The sequence below is a fragment of the Ranitomeya variabilis genome, unplaced genomic scaffold (assembly GCF_051348905.1).
Source record: "Ranitomeya variabilis isolate aRanVar5 unplaced genomic scaffold, aRanVar5.hap1 Scaffold_81, whole genome shotgun sequence".
NCBI classification, from domain to species: domain Eukaryota; kingdom Metazoa; phylum Chordata; class Amphibia; order Anura; family Dendrobatidae; genus Ranitomeya; species Ranitomeya variabilis.
The window spans coordinates 30,039-47,475 of NW_027508201.1; the positions used below are offsets into that span (position 1 = coordinate 30,039).

General features: G+C 47.2%; 1 long non-coding RNA gene across 1 annotated transcript; it reads right to left on the bottom strand.

Moving 5' to 3' along the window:
• Positions 1-10,079: 10,079 nt before the first annotated feature.
• LOC143792828 (uncharacterized) lies at positions 10,080-14,282 on the bottom strand. The gene is made up of 3 exons (XR_013219929.1): positions 14,179-14,282; positions 13,293-13,381; positions 10,080-10,168 (listed from the first exon to the last, which is right to left on the bottom strand). It is a non-coding gene; the product is annotated as an uncharacterized LOC143792828 (long non-coding RNA).
• Positions 14,283-17,437: the final 3,155 nt, after the last annotated feature.

The following is a 17,437-nucleotide window of genomic DNA, read 5'->3' on the forward strand; positions in this document are numbered from 1 at the left end:
CCTGCTGGAAGAAGTGTGGAGACTCTCAGGGATGGGAGGACACAGGCAGCGTTACAAAGAAGTGGTGAGGCTCTTGTATCTTTTTGACCTTTAAGACACCTTTGGGCCCAATCTTAATATAACATGTACTGAACATCCCCTTTAATAAAGTGGCCAGCAGCGATCTGACCGATGCTCTCAGCAATTAATCCATACTTCTTCTGTAAAGTCTCCGGAACAGAACTTGCTCAGAGGAGGCATGGACTTTAGGGCAACCACAAAAAGCTTAGCCAAATCCATTGTTCACGGACTTTCCTGAGTTTCCATAGTTGTCAGGTTAAACTGAAAGAAATGGAGTACAAGTCAGTATGTATGGAAACTAGGAGCATGTTCACACGGGCCATCAATACAGAACAAAGACAATATGGGGGAAAAAATAATAAATTACTGATAGGGATTTGTTATAAATCTCCAAAAATAATGGAAGCAATGGAGAATATCCTCGTAAAGCAAATAGATGAAGCTGTGACTCAAGGAGAAGTCATTATTATGGGGGACTTCAACTACCCTGAAATAGATTGGGGAACAGAAACCTGCAGCTCCAGTAAAGGTAATCGGTTTTTGACAACTATGAGAGACAATTACCTTTCACAACTGGTTCAGGACCCAACAAGGAGGGGGGCACTGCTAGACCTAATATTAACCAACAGGCCAGACCGCATATCAAATATAAGGGTTGGGGGTCACTTGGGGAATAGTGATCACAAAATAATAAGTTTTCATGTAACCTTTAATAAGATGGGTAGTAGGGGGGTGACAAGGACACTAAACTTCAGGAGGGCAAATTTCCAACGGATGAGAGAGGATCTTGGTGCAATTAACTGGGACGATATCCTGAGACACAAAAATACACAAAGAAAATGGTTTAGCATCCTGGATAGGACCTGTGCACAGTATATACCGTATGGGAATAAACATACTAGAAATAGGAGGAAACCAATATGGCTAAATAGAGCTGTAAGGGGCGCAATAAGGGACAAAAAGAAAGCATTTAGAGAATTAAAGGAAGTAGGTAGTGAGGAGGCATTAAATAAATACAGAAAATTAAATAAATTCTGTAAAAAGCAAATCAAGGCAGCAAAGATTGAGACAGAGAGACTCATTGCCAGAGAGAGTAAAAATAATCCCAAAATATTCTTTAACTATATAAATAGTAAGAAACTAAAAAATGACAGTGTTGGCCCCCTGTCATGATTCTCAATGGCGAGAGAACATAGCCCAGCATATATAAGAACTAGCTCTTGGAAGATGGAAACTGAACTGACCATGAACTAAACCTGCCGCACAACTAAAAGTGGCCGGGTAGCATGCCTACGTTTTTTATCCCTAGATGCCCAGCGCCAGCCGGAGGACTAACTAATCCTAGCAGAGGAAAATACAGTCCTGGCTCACCTCTAGAGAAATTTTCCCCAAAGGCAGACAGAGGCCCCCACATATATTGGCGGTGATTTTAGATGAAATGACAAACGTAGTATGAAAATAGGTTTAGCAAAATCGAGGTCCGCTTACTAGATAGCAGGAAGACAGAAAGGGCACTTTCATGGTCAGCTGAAAACCCTATCAAAACACCATCCAGAAATTACTTTAAGACTCTAGCATTAACTCATAACACCAGAGTGGCAATTTCCGATCACAAGAGCTTTCCAGACACAGTAACGAAACAGCAGCTGTGAACTGGAACAAAAATGCAAAAACAAACAAGGACGAAAGTCCAACTTAGCTGGGAGTTGTCTAGTAGCAGGAACATGCACAGAAAGGCTTCTGATAACATTGTTGACCGGCATGAAACTAACAGAGGAGCAAGGTTATATAGCGACTCCCACATCCTGATGAGAACAGGTGCACAGAGGGGAAGATGACACAAGTTGAATTCCACCAGTGGCCACCGGGGGAGCCCAGAATCCAACTTCACAACAGTACCCCCCCCTCAAGGAGGGGGCACCGAACCCTCAACAGAACCACCAGGGCGATCAGGATGAGCCCTATGAAAGGCACGGACAAGATCGGAGGCATGAACATCAGAGGCAGTCACCCAAGAATTATCCTCCTGACCGTATCCCTTCCATTTGACCAGATACTGGAGTTTCCGTCTGGAAACACGAGAGTCTAAGATCTTTTCCACAACGTACTCCAACTCGCCCTCAACCAACACCGGAGCAGGAGGCTCAACGGAAGGCACAACCGGTACCTCATGCCTGCGCAATAATGACCGATGAAAAACATTATGAATAGAAAAGGATGCAGGGAGGTCCAAACGGAAGGACACAGGGTTAAGAATCTCCAATATCTTGTACGGGCCGATGAACCGAGGCTTAAACTTAGGAGAAGAAACCCTCATAGGGACAAAACGAGAAGACAACCACACCAAGTCCCCAACACAAAGCCGAGGACCAACACGACGACGGCGGTTGGCAAAAAGCTGAGTCTTCTCCTGGGACAACTTCAAATTGTCCACCACCTGCCCCCAAATCTGATGCAACCTCTCCACCACAGCATCCACTCCAGGACAATCCGAAGATTCCACTTGACCGGAGGAAAATCGAGGATGAAACCCCGAATTACAGAAAAACGGGGACACCAAGGTGGCAGAGCTGGCCCGATTATTGAGGGCGAACTCCGCCAAAGGCAAAAAAGCAACCCAATCATCCTGATCCGCAGACACAAAACACCTCAAATATGTCTCCAAGGTCTGATTAGTCCGCTCGGTCTGGCCATTAGTCTGAGGATGGAAAGCAGACGAAAAAGACAAATCTATGCCCATCCTAGCACAGAATGCCCGCCAAAATCTAGACACGAATTGGGTCCCTCTGTCAGAAACGATATTCTCCGGAATACCATGCAAACGAACAACATTTTGAAAAAACAGAGGAACCAACTCGGAAGAAGAAGGCAACTTAGGCAAGGGAACCAGATGGACCATCTTAGAGAAACGGTCACACACCACCCAGATGACAGACATCTTCTGAGAAACAGGCAGATCCGAAATAAAATCCATCGAGATGTGCGTCCAAGGCCTCTTCGGGATAGGCAAGGGTAACAACAATCCACTAGCCTGAGAACAACAAGGCTTGGCCCGAGCACAAACGTCACAAGACTGCACAAAGCCTCGCACATCTCGTGACAGGGAAGGCCACCAGAAGGACCTTGCCACCAAATCCCTGGTACCAAAGATTCCAGGATGACCTGCCAACGCAGAAGAATGAACCTCAGAGATGACTCTACTGGTCCAATCATCCGGAACAAACAGTCTACCAGGTGGGCAACGATCAGGTCTATCCGCCTGAAACTCCTGCAAGGCCCGCCGCAGGTCTGGAGAAACGGCAGACAATATCACTCCATCCTTAAGGATACCTGTGGGCTCAGAATTACCAGGGGAGTCAGACTCAAAACTTCTAGAAAGGGCATCCGCCTTAACATTCTTAGAACCCGGTAGGTACGACACCACAAAATTAAACCGAGAGAAAAACAACGACCAGCGCGCCTGTCTAGGATTCAGGCGCCTGGCAGACTCAAGGTAAATTAAATTTTTGTGGTCAGTCAATACCACCACCTGATGTCTGGCCCCCTCAAGCCAGTGACGCCACTCCTCAAAAGCCCACTTCATGGCCAAAAGCTCCCGATTCCCAATATCATAATTCCGCTCGGCGGGCGAAAATTTACGGGAAAAAAAAGCACAAGGTCTCATCACGGAGCAGTCGGAACTTCTCTGCGACAACACCGCCCCAGCTCCGATTTCAGAAGCGTCAACCTCAACCTGAAAAGGAAGAGCAACATCAGGCTGACGCAACACTGGGGCGGAAGAAAAGCGGCGCTTAAGCTCCCGAAAGGCCTCCACAGCATCAGGGGACCAATCAGCAACATCAGCACCCTTCTTAGTCAAATCAGTCAATGGTTTAACAACATCAGAAAAACCAGCAATAAATCGACGATAAAAGTTAGCAAAGCCCAAAAATTTCTGAAGACTCTTAAGAGAAGAGGGTTGCGTCCAATCACAAATAGCCTGAACCTTGACAGGATCCATCTCGATGGAAGAGGGGGAAAAAATGTATCCCAAGAAGGAAATCTTTTGAACCCCAAAAACGCACTTAGAACCCTTCACACACAAGGAATTAGACCGCAAAACCTGAAAAACCCTCCTGACCTGCTGGACATGAGAGTCCCAGTCATCCGAAAAAATCAGAATATCATCTAGATACACAATCATAAATTTATCCAAATAATCGCGGAAAATGTCATGCATAAAGGACTGGAAGACTGAAGGGGCATTTGAAAGACCAAAAGGCATCACCAAATACTCAAAATGGCCCTCGGGCGTATTAAATGCGGTTTTCCACTCATCCCCCTGCTTGATTCGCACCAAATTATACGCCCCACGGAGATCAATCTTAGAGAACCACTTGGCCCCCTTTATACGAGCAAACAAATCAGTAAGCAGTGGTAACGGATATTGATATTTAACCATGATTTTATTCAAAAGTCGATAATCAATACACGGCCTCAAAGAGCCATCTTTCTTAGACACAAAGAAAAAACCGGCTCCTAAGGGAGATGACGAAGGACGAATATGTCCCTTTTCCAAGGACTCCTTTATATATTCTCGCATAGCAGCGTGTTCAGGCACAGACAGATTAAATAAACGACCCTTAGGGTATTTACTACCCGGGATCAAGTCTATGGCACAATCGCACTCCCGGTGCGGAGGTAGTGAACCAAGCTTGGGTTCTTCAAAAACGTCACGAAAGTCAGACAAGAATTCAGGAATCTCAGAGGGAATAGATGATGAAATGGAAACCAAAGGTACGTCCCCATGAGACCCTTTACACCCCCAGCTTAACACAGACATAGCTTTCCAGTCGAGGACTGGGTTATGAGATTGCAGCCATGGCAATCCTAGCACCAAAACATCATGTAGATTATACAGCACCAGAAAGCGAATAATCTCCTGGTGATCCGGATTAACACGCATAGTCACTTGTGTCCAGTATTGTGGTTTATTACTAGCCAATGGGGTGGAGTCAATCCCTTTCAGAGGTATCGGAGCCTCCAATGGCTCCAAATCATACCCACAGCGTTTGGCAAAGGACCAATCCATAAGACTCAAAGCGGCGCCAGAGTCGACATAGGCGTCCGCGGTAATAGATGACAAAGAACAAATCAGGGTCACAGATAGAATAAACTTAGACTGTAAAGTGCTAATTGAAACAGACTTGTCAGGCTTCTTAGTACGCTTAGAGCATGCTGATATAACATGAGTTGAATCACCACAATAGAAGCACAACCCATTTTTTCGTCTAAAATTCTGCCGCTCGCTTCTGGACAGAATTCTATCACATTGCATATTTTCTGGCGTTTTCTCAGTAGACACCGCCAAATGGTGCACAGGTTTGCGCTCCCGCAGACGCCTATCGATCTGAATAGCCATCGTCATGGACTCATTCAGACCCGCAGGCACAGGGAACCCCATCATAACATCCTTAATGGCATCAGAGAGACCTTCTCTGAAAATCGCCGCCAGGGCGCACTCATTCCACTGAGTAAGCACAGACCATTTGCGGAATTTTTGGCAGTATATTTCAGCTTCATCTTGCCCCTGAGATAGGGACATCAAGGCCTTTTCCGCCTGAAGCTCTAAATGAGGTTCCTCATAAAGCAACCCCAAGGCCAGAAAAAACGCATCCACATTGAGCAACGCAGGATCCCCTGGTGCCAATGCAAAAGCCCAGTCTTGAGGGTCGCCCCGGAGCAAGGAAATTACAATCCTGACCTGCTGTGCAGGGTCTCCGGCAGAGCGAGACTTCAGGGACAAAAACAATTTGCAATTATTTTTAAAATTTTGAAAGTGAGATCTATTCCCCGAGAAGAATTCAGGCAAAGGAATTCTAGGCTCAGACATAGGTGCATGAACAACAAAATCTTGCAAATTTTGTACCTTTGTGGCGAGATTATTCAAACCTGCAGCCACACTCTGAAGATCCATTTCAAACAGGTGAACACAGAGCCATTCAAGGATTAGAAGGAGAGAAAGAGAGGAAGGCTGCAGTATAGGCAGACTAGCAAGTGATTCAATTATGAGCACACTCAGAACTAGAGGAAAAAAAAAAAAAATTGTAGCAGACTTCTTTTTTCTCTCCTTTCTCAGCCAGTAATTTAACCCTTTTTTGGCCGGTCAAACTGTTATGGTTCTCAATGGCAAGAGAACATAGCCCAGCAAACATAAGAACTAGCTCTTGGAATGATGGAAACTAAACTGACCATGAACTAAACCTGCCGCACAACTAACAGTGGCCGGGTAGCGTTGCCTACGTTTTATCCCTAGACGCCCAGCGCCAGCCGGAGGACTAACTAATCCTGGCAGAGGAAAATATAGTCCTGGCTCACCTCTAGAGAAATTTCCCCGAAAGGCAGACAGAGGCCCCCCACATATATTGGCGGTGATTTAAGATGAAAATGACAAACGTAGTATGAAAATAGGTTTTAGCAAAATTGAGGTCCGCTTACTAGATAGCAGGAAGACAGAAAGGACACTTTCATGGTCAGCTGAAAACCCTATCAAAACACCATCCTGAAATTACTTTAAGACTCTAATATTAACTCATAACATCAGAGTGGCAATTTCAGATCACAAGAGCTTTCCAGACACAGAAACGAAGCTACAGCTGTGAACTGGAACAAAATACAAAAACAAACAAGGACTAAAGTCCAACTTAGCTGGAAGTTGTCTGGTAGCAGGAACATGCACAGAAAGGCTTCTGATTACAATGTTGACCGGCATGAAACTGACAGAGGAGCAAGGTTATATAGCGACTCCCACATCCTGATGGGAGCAGGTGAACAGAGGGGATGATGCACACAAGTTCAATTCCACCAGTAGCCACCGGGGGAGCCCAGAATCCAATTTCACAACACTGACCCTTGTGGTACCCCACTACTAACCGTGACCCAGTCGGAGTGTGCTCCATTAATAACCACCCTTTGTTTCCTATCCCTGAGCCAGCTCTCAATCCACTTACACATATTTTCCCCTATCCCCATTATTCTCATTTTATGCATCAACCTTTTGTGTGGCACCGTATCAAAAGCTTTGGAAAAGTCCATATACACTACATCCACTGGGTTCCCTTGGTCCAGACCGGAACTTACCTCTTCATAGAAGCTGATCAGATTAGTCTGACATGAACGGTCCCTAGTAAACCCGTGCTGATACTGGGTCATGAGGTTATTCCTCCTCAGATACTCCAGTATAGTATCCCTTAGAATGCCCTCCAGGATTTTACCCACAGTAGAAGTTAAGCTTACTGGCCTCTAATTTCCGAGTTCAGTTTTTGTCCCCTTTTTGAATATTGGCACCACATTTGCTATACGCCAGTCCTGTGGTACAGACCCTGTTATTATGGAGTCTTTAAAGATTAATAATAATGGTCTATCAATGACTGTACTTAGTTCCTGCAGTACTCGGGGGTGGATCCCATCCGGGCCCGGAGATTTGTCAATTTTTGTGATTTTTAGACGCCGCTGTACTTCCTGCTGGGTTAAGCAGGTAACATTAAATTGGGAATTATTATCACTAGTCATATTGGCTGCCATGGGATTTTCTTTTGTAAATACTGATGAAAAAAAGTCATTTAGCATATTGGCTTTTTCCTCATCCTCATCCACCATTTCACCCAGACTATTTTTAAGGGGGCCAACACTGTCATTTTTTAGTTTCTTACTATTTATGTAGTTATAGAATATTTTGGGATTATTTTTACTCTCTCTGGCAATGAGTCTCTCTGTCTCAATCTTTGCTGCCTTGATTTGCTTTTTACAGAATTTATTTAATTTTCTGTATTTATTTAATGCCTCCTCACTACCTACTTCCTTTAATTCTCTAAATGCTTTCTTTTTGTCCCTTATTGCGCCCCTTACAGCTCTATTTAGCCATATTGGTTTCCTCCTATTTCTAGTATGTTTATTCCCATACGGTATATACTGTGCACAGGTCCTATCCAGGATGCTAATAAACGTCTCCCATTTTCTTTGTGTATTTTTATGTCTCAGGATATCGTCCCAGTTAATTGCACCAAGATCCTCTCTCATCCGTTGGAAATGTGCCCTCCTGAAGTTTAGTGTCCTTGTCACCCCCCTACTACCCATCTTATTAAAGGTTACATGAAAACTTATTATTTTGTGATCATTATTCCCCAAGTGACCCCCAACCCTTATATTTGATATGCGGTCTGGCCTGTTGGTTAATATTAGGTCTAGCAGTGCCCCCCTCCTTGTTGGGTCCTGAACCAGTTGTGAAAGGTAATTGTCTCTCATAGTTGTCAGACACCGATTACCTTTGCTGGAACTGCAGGTTTCTGTTCCCCAATCTATTTCAGGGTAGTTGAAGTCCCCCATAATAATGACTTCTCCTTGAGTCGCAGCTTCATCTATTTGCTTTACGAGGATATTCTCCATTGCTTCCATTATTTTTGGAGATTTATAACAAACCCCTATCAGTAATTTATTATTTTTTCCCCCTCCCCTTATCTCTACCCACAGGGACTCTACATTTTCATTAGATTCACCTATATTATCACGCAGGATGGGTTTTAAGGTCGATTTTACATACAGACACACCCCACCCCCTCGCTTATCTGTACGGTCATTTCTGAACAGGCTATAGCCCTGCAAGTTAACAGCCCAGTCATGGCTCTCATCCAGCCACGTCTCAGATATCCCCACCATGTCATAATTATGCTCCAACAACATTAGTTCTAATTCGTCCATTTTGTTGGCGAGGCTTCTGGCATTAGTATACATGCACTTGATGTTCCTCTCTGTACCTCTATTCTTTCTTAAATTATTAACTGTTCTAACCCCACCCCCCATGCCACCGCCACCCCCAACTTCCTTATTTGTGCCCAGGTCTCTATCTGCACTATCTTCCCCTCCTATAAAATGAATACCCTCCCCCCCATTCCCTAGTTTAAACACTCCTCCAACCTTCTAGCCATTTTCTCCCCCAGCACAGCTGCACCTTCCCCAGTGAGGTGCAGCCCGTCCCTAGCGTAGAGCCTGTAGCCCACTGAGAAGTTGGCCCAGTTCTGCAGGAACCCAATCCCCTCCTTCCTACACCAATTCTTGAGCCACTTATTAACCTCCCTAATCTCCCGTTGCCTCTCTGGCGTGGCATGTGGTACAGGCAGTATTTCGGAAAATACCACGTTGGAGGTCCTTGCTTTCAGCTTGCAGCCTAATTCCCTGAAATCATCTTTAAGGACCTTCCACCTACCTCTAACTTTGTCATTTGTGCCAATGTGCACCATGACCGCTGGGTCCTCACCAGCCCCTCCCAGTAATCTGTCCACCCGATCAGCGATGTGTCGGACTCGAGCGCCAGGTAGGCAGCACACCGTTCGACGATCCCTGTCTTTGTGACAGATTGCCCTATCTGTCCCCCTAATAATTGAGTCCCCCACTACCAGCACCTGTCTGGCCTGCCCTGCTCTCCTATTTCCCTCCTTACTGGAGCAGTCACTCCTCCGGCTTTCAGATGACATGCCTGGCTGCAGCAGTGCTACCCCTGTACTGGCACCCCCCTCATCTGCCAACTTAGCAAACTTATTGGGGTGTGAAAGATCAGGACTAGCCTCCCTGGCACTCTTCCCTCTACCCCGCTTCCTAACCAGTGTTAGTCCTGGACCAGTGTTCATTATACTGATTATTTTCTAGCTGAAATTTATGTTATGTTTCTGTTATTATTATTGTTATGTTTTTCATTTTTATAATAAAAGATCTACAGGATGTAACTCAGGATCAGTAATGTAATGTATGTACACAGTGACTGCACCAGCAGAATAGTGAGTGCAGCTCTGGGACATAATACAGGATGTAAATAACGCGGCTTCTTCTCGCTGACAGGAAGTAGAGATCCTATATGTGGTGATAGAAAGGTTGGAACGTTTCCTGATACAGTGATCACTGCCATTGCCTCCATCACAGCGCTGTCCCTTTACTGTGGGTGGCGGCTGCACTCGGCGGTTCCGTTATTAGGGCTGGGCGTCTCGTACCTTCTTCGTAGGACATGTCTCAGGCTGTAGACGGGATGTTGGGAGAATCCTCCATATTGCACCTTCAGATCCCTCTCTGGACAGAGGCCCTGGCGGGAGGGAGACGAAAGTGCAGGTGAATTCCCAAGGTGGAAGACAGCAGAGAACAATAGTGGAGGGGACGGTCAGAGTCATGAGCTCTGTGTGTGACTCAAAATGGCATCATTTATTTTGAAAATCAGATGTGGCAGAGATGGATTACAGCATTGGACAGTATGGATTATCTTCACGTCGGCCAAATGAGGGATATGGTTGTTTATTATTTAATTTTTTTACAGGGGACAAGGGCTTCACTGGATTAGGTGTAAAGGAGAGTATAACTTTTTATTTTTAGATAAACGTGTAATATATTTATGTTTTGTTTTATTTCAAGTAAAGGATGTTCTTGCTGTGTTTGTTTCAATACTTACTATGGGGATAGTAATGGGGGAGTATAATCGAGCTGATATCAACCCCACAAATATTACCTCACTTGCCACCGCCACAGGGCAAGTGGGAAGTGCTCGGCTATGTGCCAGTTTATGGATGCGCCATTTCAAGGGTGGCTGAGTGCTGATGTTGGTAGCCTGGGAGGGGGCCAATATTCATAGCCCCTTCCCAGGCTATTAACCCCTTCCCGACCTGTGACACAGCGTATGCGTCATGAAAGTCGGTGCCAATCCGACCTGTGACGCATATGCTGTGTCACAGAATGATCGCGTCCCTGCAGGCCGGGTGAAAGGGTTAACTCCAGTTTCACCTGACCTACAGGGACAGGGGGAGTGGTACTTCAGCCCAGGGGGGGGTGGCTTCGCCCCCCCCCCCATGGCTACGATCGCTCTGATTGGCTGTTTCACTTTCAACAGCCAATCAGAGCAATCTGTAATATTTCACCTATGAAAATTGGTGAAATATTACAATCCAGCCATGGCTGATGCTGCAATAGCATCTGCCATGGCTGGAGACCCCGATCTGCCCCCCCACACCGCCACCGATCTCCTGATGCAATCCTGAACGTGGACACATACCCTAAGGGGTGTAGTTTTTAGAATGGTGTCACTTTTGGGTATTTTCAGCCATATAGAACCCTCAAACTGACTTCAAATGTGAGGTGGTCCCTAAAAAAATGGTTTTGTAAATTTTGTTGTAAAAATGAGAAATCACTGGTCAAATTTTAACCCTTATAACCACCTAGCAAAAAAAAATGTTGTTTCCAAAATTGTGCTGATGTAAAGTAGACATGTGGGTAATGTTATTTATTAACTATTTGGTGTCACATAACTCTCTGATTTAACAGAATAAAAATTCAAAATGTGAAAATTGCGAAATTTTCTAAATTTTCACCAAATTTCTGTTTTTTTCACAAATAAACGCAGGAATTATCGACCTAAATTTACCACTATCATGAAGCCCAATATGTCACGAAAAAACAATCTCAGAATCGCTAGGATCCGTTGAAGCGTTCCTGAGTTATTACCTCATAAAGGGACAGTGGTCAGAATTGCAAAAAACGGCAAGGTCATTAAGGTCAAAATAGGCTGGGTCATGAAGGGGTTAATTTCAGCCCACAGCTGTCTGTTTAGCCTTTGCTGGTTTGAATTTATAGGGGGATCCTACATCTTTTTTTTCTGGGTTCCCTGTAAATTCACCAGTAAAGGCTAAGCAGTCAGCTGTGAGTTGTTATTAATAGTCTGGGAACCTTTTGGGATATTGTCCCTTTTCCCACATTAGTAACATCAGCCCCGAGCTGTGGGCTTTCCCTCTGCTGGTTATGAAAATTACACGGGACCCCACGCCATTTTTGTATTTAATTCTTAATTTTACGCAAGATGTACACAGCAGGTCTCCTGGTTGCGCTGATCTCAGAGAGACCAGGCAACAATGATGAGAGCTGCCGTCAGCAGCCGGCGCCTGGGATAAGCAAGAACTGTACTGCATTTCCCATGTGACGACACACGGATGTGAAACACGGACAAACGGATGATCCACGTACATGGACCACGGATCTCACAGTACTGGTTTTTCCTATACAGTAATCACCAGGATGTGAGGAGCCCATGCAGGATACTGGGAGAGCTGGGTACGACACTATCTACTGCTGTAACTTGGGCTGGTCAGTGCTAGTAGTATTAAAATGAATGAAAACACGTAAGAGAGTAACACCGCCACCTGGTGGTGATAATTGAGAATGCAGACTCAGTCTTAGGAACAGATGGAACCCATTTTCTGTCACAGCCAATTTTTAGTTTTTCTTCACCTTTTTTCCCACGAGCCCTGACACTTCTATTGTTCTGTCCCCATCGCTGTATAGCAGTTTATTTTTGGGGAGGAGCGGTACTTTTGTGACTGCTCCCATTCACGTTACAGTAGAATATCCTGAAAAACGAAAAAAAAAAATGTCACGTTTGGGCAAATAACAATGTGATTCCGCCATTGACGTTTGCGTTCTGTTTTTACAGCCATCAATGTGCGGAGAAATGACCGGATTGTCCAGCTCAGTGCAGATACCATCATCTACAGTCAGGAAAAAGAAACGATTTTTAGTTATTTATTTATTTTTTCACTTTTTCTTTTCCGGGACCGAAAAACGACAATTTTTATGACGGTCACCTCGAGATTAGATCATTACACACGGATGGATCCAGATTTTGATACCGTTTTTTTATTTCTTTATTTTTGCTTTAGGATCTTCGGTTTTGTTTTTTGGTTAATATTTTTCCAATCTTTTTCTCTATAACTTTTTCCTGTGTTTTCGTCCCCTCTGATCACTTCTATAGGGGGGATCACTAGTATGGCGGCATTTATTCGGCTCCGTCCATGATGGCAAACCATCGGACCCCGCGATCACGTGGTGGGTGGGCAGGTGGTGTCCTAACAGGCGCCGCTCCAGGGTCCTGCTAGTAACACAGCGCAGGCGTCACTGATCGGACCCCCACCTATTGTTCCCTGGCCCAAAATCGGGGTCCGGAGGAGCAGCTGAAGTCAAAGTCTACTGCGCTCACTTGTGGTCTCAGCTGCGTCCTTGGCGCCAAAATAAAAAACTGGGGTCACCGATTCCGGCATGGACCAACCAGTGATCGGGGGTCCGGAAGACCCCAGTAAGTTTCCTTTTATAAAGAGTAGAAAGATAAAAAAGAAGGAGCCAAGACCGAAACCCCTGAAGCCCCCGGAGCCGCTGCAGCCGCCGCCCGTTACCTGGTTCTGCTGCTCCAGGAGCTTCTGCGGGAAGAGCAGCTGCAGGATCTCGTGTCTCCGGCCCCCCGAGGACCCCGCGATACAGAGACCTGCAGGACAGAGCATCAGTAAGGCAGAGACCGACGGACCCCCGCACTGTGCGGCATAAAGGGGGCTCTGAACTGCAACCAAGCCGGCCGGAAATCTACAGAACAGGACGGTGCTACTGACTGCGGCAGACAAGACACTACAAGTCTCAGCAGGCCCAGGGGCAGTGTTGTGCTAGCAGGATGGGAGTTGTGGTTTACCAGTCATGTATACACAGCTCTGGAAAAATTAAGAGACCACTGCAAAATGTTCAGTTTGTCTGATTGTTCTCTTTATATTTTTCAGTAAAATGTAAATTGTTCTTTTATTCTATAAACTTCTGACAACATGTCCCCGAAATTCCCAGCAATATATTTTGTATTTTCTTCCTGAAAAGGAGAAATGGTCAAAATGTAAAACCCCAGTGATTTCAGACCTCAAATAATGCAAAGAAAACAAGTTCCTAATCATTTAGAAACAACAATACTAATGTTTTACCTCCGGAAGAGATCAGAAATCAATATTTGGTGGAATAACCATGATTGTTAATCCCAGCTTTCCTGCGTCTCGGCAGCTTTCCTCCAGTCTATCACTCTGCTCCTGGTAGAGTAATGTCAGCCGTTCTTCTGTGTTTGATGGCTGTGACGATCCGTCATCCTCCTGATTACATTCCAGAGGTTTTCAGTGGGGTTCAGGTCTGGAGATTGGGCGGCCATGACAGGGATGTGATGTGGTGGTCTCTTAATTTTTTCCAGAGCTGTACACAGCCCACCGGTAACAGGCGAGACCCCCGGTACAGGAGGTGACAGGATGTACCCACCGGTGTCACCCGACCAATCCACGACTCTCGTCACCTCCTGCAGCTCAAAGGCGTGAAGATCCCGATATCTGAGGACAACAGAGAACGATCACTGCGGCCTGATAATGTACGGACCCCCATAATAGCTTCACCCACAAACCCCCCCATAACAGTGCGTCCTCCGCAGACCCTCATAACAGTGCATCACCCACAGACCCCCCATAACAGTGCATCCTCCACAGATCCCCGTAACAGTGCATCCTCCACAGACCCCCATAACAGTGTCCTCCGCAGACCCCCCATAACAGTGTCCTCCACAGACCCCCCATAACAGTGTCCTCCACAGATCCCCATAACAGTGCGTCCTCCGCAGACCCCCATAACAGTGTCCTCCACAGACCCCCCATAAGTGTCCTCCGCAGACCCCCATAACAGTGTCCTCCAGTGACCCCCCATGACAGTGTGTCCTCCACAGACCCCCATAACAGTGTCCTCCGCAGACCCCCATAACAGTGTCCTCCACAGACCCCCATAACAGTGTCCTCCGCAGACCCCCATAACAGTGTCCTCCACAGACCCCCCATAACAGTGCGTCCTCCACAGACCCCCATAACAGTGTCCTCCACAAATCCCCCATAACAGTGCGTCCTCCGCAGACCCCCCATAACAGTGTCCTCCACAGACCCCCATAAGTGTCCTCCGCAGACCCCCATAACAGTGTCCTTTACAGACCCCCCATGCAAGTGCGTCCTCCACAGACCCCATAACAGTGTCCTCCGCAGACCCCCATAACAGTGCGTCCTCTGCAGACCCCCATAACAGTGCGTCATCCACAGACCCGCATAACAGTGTTGTCCGCAGACCCCCATAACAGTGCGTCCTCCGCAGACCCCCATAACAGTGTCCTCCGCAGACCCCCATAACAGTGAGTCCTCTGCAGACCCCCATAACAGTGCGTCCTCCACAGACCCCCATAACAGCGTCCTCCACAGACCCCCATAACAGTGTCCTCCACAGACCCCTCATAACAGTGCGTCCTCCGCAGACCCCCATAACAGTGTCCTCCACAGACCCCCCATAAGTGTCCTCCGCAGACCCCCATAACAGTGTCCTCCAGTGACCCCCCATGACAGTGTGTCCTCCACAGACCCCCATAACAGTGTCCTCCGCAGACCCCCATAACAGTGTCCTCCACAGACCCCCATAACAGTGTCCTCCGCAGACCCCCATAACAGTGTCCTCCACAGACCCCCCATAACAGTGCGTCCTCCACAGACCCCCATAACAGTGTCCTCCACAAATCCCCCATAACAGTGCGTCCTCCGCAGACCCCCCATAACAGTGTCCTCCACAGACCCCCATAAGTGTCCTCCGCAGACCCCCATAACAGTGTCCTTTACAGACCCCCCATGCAAGTGCGTCCTCCACAGACCCCATAACAGTGTCCTCCGCAGACCCCCATAACAGTGCGTCCTCTGCAGACCCCCATAACAGTGCGTCATCCACAGACCCGCATAACAGTGTCGTCCGCAGACCCCCATAACAGTGCGTCCTCCGCAGACCCCCATAACAGTGTCCTCCGCAGACCCCCATAACAGTGAGTCCTCTGCAGACCCCCATAACAGTGCGTCCTCCACAGACCCCCATAACAGCGTCCTCCACAGACCCCCATAACAGTGTCCTCCACAGACCCCTCATAACAGTGCGTCCTCCGCAGACCCCCCATAACAGTGTCCTCCACAGACCCCCCATAAGTGTCCTCCGCAGACCCCCATAACAGTGTCCTCCAGTGACCCCCCATGACAGTGTGTCCTCCACAGACCCCCATAACAGTGTCCTCCGCAGACCCCCATAACAGTGTCCTCCACAGACCCCCATAACAGTGTCCTCTGCAGACCCCCATAACAGTGTCCTCCACAGACCCCCCATAACAGTGCGTCCTCCACAGACCCCCATAACAGTGTCCTCCACAAATCCCCCATAACAGTGCGTCCTCCGCAGACCCCCCATAACAGTGTCCTCCACAGACCCCCATAAGTGTCCTCCGCAGACCCCCATAACAGTGTCCTTTACAGACCCCCCATGCAAGTGCGTCCTCCACAGACCCCATAACAGTGTCCTCCGCAGACCCCCATAACAGTGCGTCCTCTGCAGACCCCCATAACAGTGCGTCATCCACAGACCCGCATAACAGTGTCGTCCGCAGACCCCCATAACAGTGCGTCCTCCGCAGACCCCCATAACAGTGTCCTCCGCAGACCCCCATAACAGTGAGTCCTCTGCAGACCCCCATAACAGTGCGTCCTCCACAGACCCCCATAACAGCGTCCTCCACAGACCCCCATAACAGTGTCCTCCACAGATCCCCCCATAACAATGTGTCCTCTGCAGACCCCATAACAGTGCATACTCCGCAGACCCCCATAACACTGTCCTCCATAGATCCCCATAACAGTGCGTCCTCCGCAGACCCCCCATAACAGCGTCCTCCGCAGATCCCCCATAACAGTGCGTCCTCCGCAGACCCCCATAACACTGTCCTCCATAGATCCCCATAACAGTGCGTCCTCCGCAGATCCCCCCATAACAGTGCATACTCCGCAGACCCCATAAGTGTCCTCCACAGATCCCCATAACAGTGTCCTCCGCAGACCCCCATAACAGTGTCCTCCGCAGACCCCATAACAGTGTCCTCCGCAGACTAGAATCTGCCAGCGCCTCACTGCTCACTGTCCATGTTGTTTATGGGCAGATAACCTGTAAAAGTAACAAATGAACGTTCTTTCCCTTCTGTGAATCGGTGCCATGATTAGATATTTGGAGAGAAGATCGATATATTTTATTGCGATGACATTTTCAGTCCCAACTCAAACATGGCCGCTCTGCAGCCTCCGTCACGTTCAGCGCATGTGCGTTAAGCGAAAAGCCAATTTAGTGTTGTGTCACGGCGGTTCGGTGCGGACTCTGCGGAGCGGTTGGCGCATGCGCACACAGTAGTTTGTGCGGTTTGTGGACGCTGAGGAGCTCATGGTGGCGCCTGTGGTTATCCCTCGTGGTCTATGTCAGCAGCGCTGTAGAACTACAAGTCTCAGGATCTCATAGTACTACTGTTTAGTATTTACAGTCATGGCCAAAAGTATTCACACCCCTGCAATTCTGTCAGATAATACTCAGTTTCTTCCTGAAAATGATTGCAAACACAAATTCTTTGGTATTATCTTCATTTAATTTGTCTTAAATTAAACAACAAAAAAGAGAATGAAGCAAAAAGCAAAACATT